Source organism: Pteropus alecto, unplaced genomic scaffold, assembly GCF_000325575.1.
Source record: "Pteropus alecto unplaced genomic scaffold, ASM32557v1 scaffold38, whole genome shotgun sequence".
Classification (NCBI taxonomy): Eukaryota; Metazoa; Chordata; class Mammalia; order Chiroptera; family Pteropodidae; genus Pteropus; species Pteropus alecto.
Genome location: NW_006442512.1, coordinates 10,416,779 through 10,423,120, shown reverse-complemented (window position 1 = coordinate 10,423,120; position 6,342 = coordinate 10,416,779). Strand labels below are relative to the sequence as shown.

General features: G+C 31.0%; 1 pseudogene; it reads left to right on the top strand.

Moving 5' to 3' along the window:
* Positions 1–3,846: 3,846 nt before the first annotated feature.
* On the top strand, positions 3,847–3,965 carry LOC112471737 (annotated as a pseudogene).
* The last annotated feature ends 2,377 nt before the right edge of the window (positions 3,966–6,342 follow it).

Sequence of the window (6,342 nt, the reverse complement as noted above, 5' to 3'; positions counted from 1 at the left end):
TTAAATAAATTTCCAGAAATATACTATCGCCACCTATCACTATTATTTTCATGTGATTATAGGATATTTATGTAAGCATCGAGTACAAAAATATCTAGCTATCCAGCTAAACCTTGTGTGTCTATGTGTATGAATTATATATTTTGAAAATATTTTATATACAACATATATAATCTTAGCATTAATTTAATTAATCAAAGTGAAAGAATATTTAAAAATTTTAAAAAGTCTCAACATAGAAAAGCTCTGAAAATCCACAGAACAAATGCCAATTAAACATTAAAGAGAATAATTAGCTTTTCAGATATAAATGAAATTTTATGACTATAAGTGTAAATAAAAAATAATTAATAAATAGAAAAGCAATGAGAAATGAAAAGAGAATAAAGCAAATGGAAATATCAGATTAAATAATTATCAAACTTTAGTCAAATTGGGAAAGCGTGCTACAAAATATGGATTTCAACTGTCATCTCTACAAAGCAAGTTATTGACAATAGTTAAGCATTTTACATAGAATACTAAATTATTAATAACTATTAAAATATGTCAGAATATATGATACACTATTTACATCTATTATTCTGATGTGCATTAGAAGAATCGTGAAAGCTGGAGTATTATTATGTTCATTTAAACAAAATTTTGACAAAGTTATATGAGATCATGGAGTTGTGAATACTAGTTGATAATACTAGTGAAAAGGAACATGTCTCTGAAACTTTAGGAAAAAAAAATCTCAGTAAATAGACAGTCATAACTCCAAACAACAGGGTTGTACAGTATAAAGGAAAAATTTTATTCAACCATTAAATTATAATTCAAAAAAAATGTATAATGCATTTGTACATTTATCATATTTTAATAAGCTAATGTGTTCATACTAGCTTATAGTAAAACACCATCATCGTATGTTATTATTATTGATTCTAAATTAAATACATATTTAATTTCAAGGATAATAGTTAACCTTAATTGAAAGCTCATTTTTTATCTATTCAACAAATAGTTATAAAATACTTCTCATAAGTCACTATGCCAGGTTATTCACATACATTATCTCCTCTAGAATAGTGTACTGGGTGTAGTTCATTAAGGTGGGCCTCTCAAAGCAGAGAGGAAAGTTGAAAAGTGTCACAGAGAGATCTGAAGGGACAAAAGGAAGGCATTAGCAGATATACATTATCTTAATTAATCTTCATTATAACACTTTATTTTCCGGAGTACTGTGCATAAAGTCACATAAATAGAAACTTGTTTGAACTCAGAGCCATCAGAAACAGATCCCATGTTCTTTTTCTTCAGCCACTATGCCCTGCTGCCTTACCTCAAAATATGAATAAGTAAAAGGATACGCCCCAAGCTAGCAAAGATATTGCAACACATATTACTGATAAAAGACTAATATCTAGATTATATAAAGGATCAATAAATAATAAACAACCCGAAAAGACTACAACAAACATTTGAAAGAGGGAAAACAAAAGATTAGTAAGCATAAAAATATACACAACCCTATTTCACTTCAGAGAAATGTATATTAAAACTACAATAAGATTCAATGTCACACCCTTCCAATTTGCAAAAATTAAATATAGCATATATTCAATATATTTATATAAATATTACTATATATAATATATATTATATGCATTATATATACATTATAGATCCTTACTAGGTAGTGGGAAAGATATAGATCAATAGGAACCCTTACATGCTTCTGGTTAAAATATAAATTCGTCCAACCATTTGAGAAAACTATTTGTGATTACCTACTGACGTTAGAATATGACAATCTTCTATGACCCAAAAATTATTTTCCTAGGCCTAGCAATACTAATTCATATGCACATTAAAAGAAAACTAGAATTTGGACAGTAGAAATGATATGTGTGTATCTGCACAAGGGGTGGGGATAAAAATATCAAACTTGGAGCATAGATTTAAATGAAAGTCAAGGTATGGAGGGAAGAAAATTCTACCTGCCTTTACCTCTTAGCACCCCCAAACACAGATGGTAACACAGTCAGCCTTACACTACCCAAATAGCAGTATATAACATTTGGGGGAAAAGTAAATAAGAACTAGAGATACTGATACACTGAATATGTGTTTATATAAGCCCAATTACAATTTTAAAATTATTTAAAATTAATAAAGTTTGCCTATTCATTGTCAAAAACACAAAACAAGAGTACTAATTTACACCATACCAAACCTGAGTCTTTACAGAGCTTTTCTCTGTCTACATCAATTCTGCTGAGTTCATCTACTTCCACTAATGACTCTCATGTAATCATATTCTCCACTGGACCAGACTATATATCTTATCTACCTGCCTACACAATTTCTCCAAACTTAATAAGTTTATTCGAACTTAATACATCAAAAGAACTCTTGACTCTACAACTTTTAACCACAACTTGCTTTTCCTTCAGGGGTCCCTAACTGTGTGTGACACTATCATTCTCCCTTTGCTTAAGCCCTCAAACATGTAGTCCTCTTTGATTCCCATCTTTCTTTCACACATGTTCATATTTTCTTTTTTTTTTTTTTTACTTTAAAAGACACTTCATAACATCTCCTCCCCTACTTCCATCCTCACTCAAACTATCATCCTCTTTGATCTTGACTACTATCCTTCCAGACTGGCAGCTCTGCATTACCTCTTGCACCCCCACATTGATTATCCATAAGACAGCAAGAGTGCTGCTTTAAAATAAATTTAGCGAAGTCACTGCTCTGTTAAAAAAATCTTAATGGTCTCTCATTTCACCCAGAGTAAAGCCCAAAGGTTTTTACAAAAGTCTACAAGGCCCCTAAAACCTAGCTTTGGCAACCTCTCCTGTGTCACCTCTGCCATTTTTGTCCTTGCTTCCTTTGCCTCCTTGCTGTTTCTCAAACACAACATTAATTTTTTACCTTAGAGATGCAGATTTTGCTGCCTATGCCCATTTATCCACAATGTACCCATATAGCTCTCTCCTTAACTTCATTGTACTCTGCTCAAGTGTTATCTCTTCCAAGAAGACTTCCATACCTGTAGTTCATAATTAGCATTTATTTTCATCTGCTATTTCATTCATTCATTCATTCATTCACTCACTCACTCACTCACTCACTCTTCATTCATTTTAAAAATTCAAATAAAAATTAAATATTTTTCATGAGTTGATTTTAGTTTTAGGCCTTAAAAATACAATATAAACAATCAGATATAGATTTGGAAGAACATGTGCCAGATGTCATTTCTGGAATTCAATACCAACAATATATCCTTTGATATGCCTATATCTAATGGAAAAGCAAAATAGAAAAAGACACGTATGCATGCAAAGAAAAAGGGCATAAAAATATGTAAAGAAGCAAAGTTACCAAAATGCCTCCCCTCTGTCTTAGACTGAATTATGCCTGTAATACTTCAACAGTCAATAATTTAGGGAAACCCATCTCTACACCCACATCTCCTAAAATGTGTTTGATTAGGTGGCTATCTTTATTGTTTTAATTATAAACCTGACAAGTAAGATACCATTTCAGTTTTCACAACTGCAAAATTGCTCTCCCCAGATATATTCTGCAACTATTAAATTAAGCAGCTTTCCATTAGCAAAACTGATTCACAACCATAATGACTCAAGAGGGAAGAGAGTAGGAAATAAGAAGGGAGTTACTATCACTTTCATTTCCTGAGACAGGTGATCAGAAATCAATGAGTGAGCTTTATTCTATAAACCTCACCAAAGTAAAAACAAGGCAAAAAAATCATTAAGTTTAAAAAGTAAATATATCTTCTTTTTATCTCTTAGAAATACATCCTGAATCTGTGGGGAAAAAAAAAAAATCTATGGCTGTGCTACCCTGTACAAGCCTGGTCCCGTCTGATCTCGGAAGCTAAGCAGGGTTGGGCCTGGTTAGTACTTGGATGGGAGACCATCTAGGAAGACCAGGTGCTGTGGGAATAAAAAATAAATAAATAAAAAATAAGAGATTGTAAACTGACAAGGTCCTTGCAATCTGTGAGGTCAACCATGGGTTGCCTCATCTGAAAAAAAAAAAAAAAAAGAAAGAAAGAAAAAGAAAACTCCCAATTAAATGATACAATTTAACTGACATAGGCTTATTTTATAGAGAGTAAATATATATGGGCTACCCAGCAACAAATCTCTAAAGTACTCCAAAAAGTAAAAATTGAAGAATGTGAGTAGTATTTTTAAGCATGTGAGTTAAAGTAAAATCAACATGTCATCTACTAATAAAAAGAAACATACATTTTTTATACTTACCAGATAAGATGTTTTTTACAAATTGAAAGTTTATGGCAACCTTGATCAAGCCTTTGGCATCATTATTCCAACAGCATTTGCTCATTTGCGTCTATGCCACATTTTTGTAATTCTCACAATATTTCAAACTTTATTATTATTATTATATTTATTATGGTGATTTGGATCATATGACTATTTTTTATAGTCCCTAGGCTATATTTTTCATCCCTGTGACTATTTTGTAAGCATCAAGTTGTACTTCTTAATCCTTTCCCCTTTCTCACCAAGTTCTCCAAGTCCCCTTTTACCTGACAACCATCAGTTTGTTCTCTGTATCTATAAGTCTATTTCTGTTTTATTTGTTCATTTATTTTGTTCTTTAAATTCCACATATAATAAAATCATATGGTATTTGTTCTCCATCAGACTTATTTCACTTAGCATAATACCCTCTAGGTTCATTCATGTTGTCACAAATGGAAAGATTTCATTTTTTTAATGGCTGAGTAATATTTTATTATATATATGGATATCTATATACCAACTCTTCTATATCTAATCTTCTATTGATGGGCACTTAGGTTGTTTCCATATCTTGGCTATTGTAAATAACTGCAATGAACATAGAGGTGCATGTATTGTCATGTATTGATATTTACTTATTCACCTAATCTTTTTTGAACCTGCACAATGCAGTTAGTCAGTCACATGTAAATATAATTATTAACTAGTTTTAAAATTGGTTCTTATAATTTCTAATTTTATTCCTCAAATTATGTATTTATTTTCAGTATTTCTTAACAAATATATAAAACCACTAATTTTTAATATATACTAACAGAGTTAGGGAAATCATAACACATTAAGAAGAAAACATGAGGCAGGTATATGAGACATTTAAAGAAAACAAACAAACAGACCATCTTAATATCTAGATAACTGAAGTAAAGTTGTTTTGTTTTAATTGTATGTAATTAATTTAGATTTGGTTAGTTATTTTAACTTTCACTTTTTTTAGTAAATTATTTTGCCATATACAAAAATTTGGAGTTATGCAATCATTTTATTTATTTAAAAAATGAAGAAAAATTTAGTCTAAAAACCATGTGTTTCTGAGGCAGTTCCTCTACCTTTACCATGCAAACTAGACAGTGCCAAATCTCTACTTCACTCTTTTCTAGAATATGTTTTTCAGAATGATTGTTCCTCCTTCAGACCTGTACCAGGAGCTTGCTACACAAGAACAATGCTATATGAAGATGTCATCAGCAACTAGATCTACCTAGCATGGACAAAACATCAACCCCCCAAGGTATTGTTGATAGTCTTCTAAGGAAGAGTTGGCAAGAACATAAGAATTATAGAATATAGTTAATAAAACTGTATCCAAGTCTTCTACAGTTCATGATATATAAAAAGATCCAGCACAGTTTATCCGCTTCTTAGATCCAGCTTCTCATATGAGTCCACTCAGAGATAAAAATATGGGTGTCATAATGATGGAGTATAGAGTGAAGCAAAAACTAAAGATGTTAATTGCCTAACAAGACTTTGATTATTCTTTCTGTTTGAGCTAGAATATTTCATTTCATTACACTTCAGGCTAAGTGCAATGGTTTAAAAGCTTTTGCTTTTCATTAAGTGACAGTATGAGAAACGAGAGTGTGCATTTAATAGTATCATTATATTCTCCACGTTGTATATCTGAGATGTAATTATGGGAAATTTGAAATTAATAACATACTCAAAGTCTTAAAATAACTTGTGATGACAGATAATACTTTCTACTCCTAAATGAGTATAAATGAGAAATACATGAATATACAACGTGCTTTATGATCTCATACTGTTTCCCTAATCTACTGTAAATCCATTGGCCTTAAGTAAAAGTCATGATGTTTTTATGCTGGCATAAAAAGCTTGTCACCCAAATAAAGCATCCTTCCCTTAGATCTAACTATTAGACTAGGGTACTATAAATCCTAAATGAAGAAAGCTGTTAGTGTTTACAACAGTTAACTATCAAAATCAATAGATGCTTATTAAATGACAACAAATGGCTAGGGTAAAT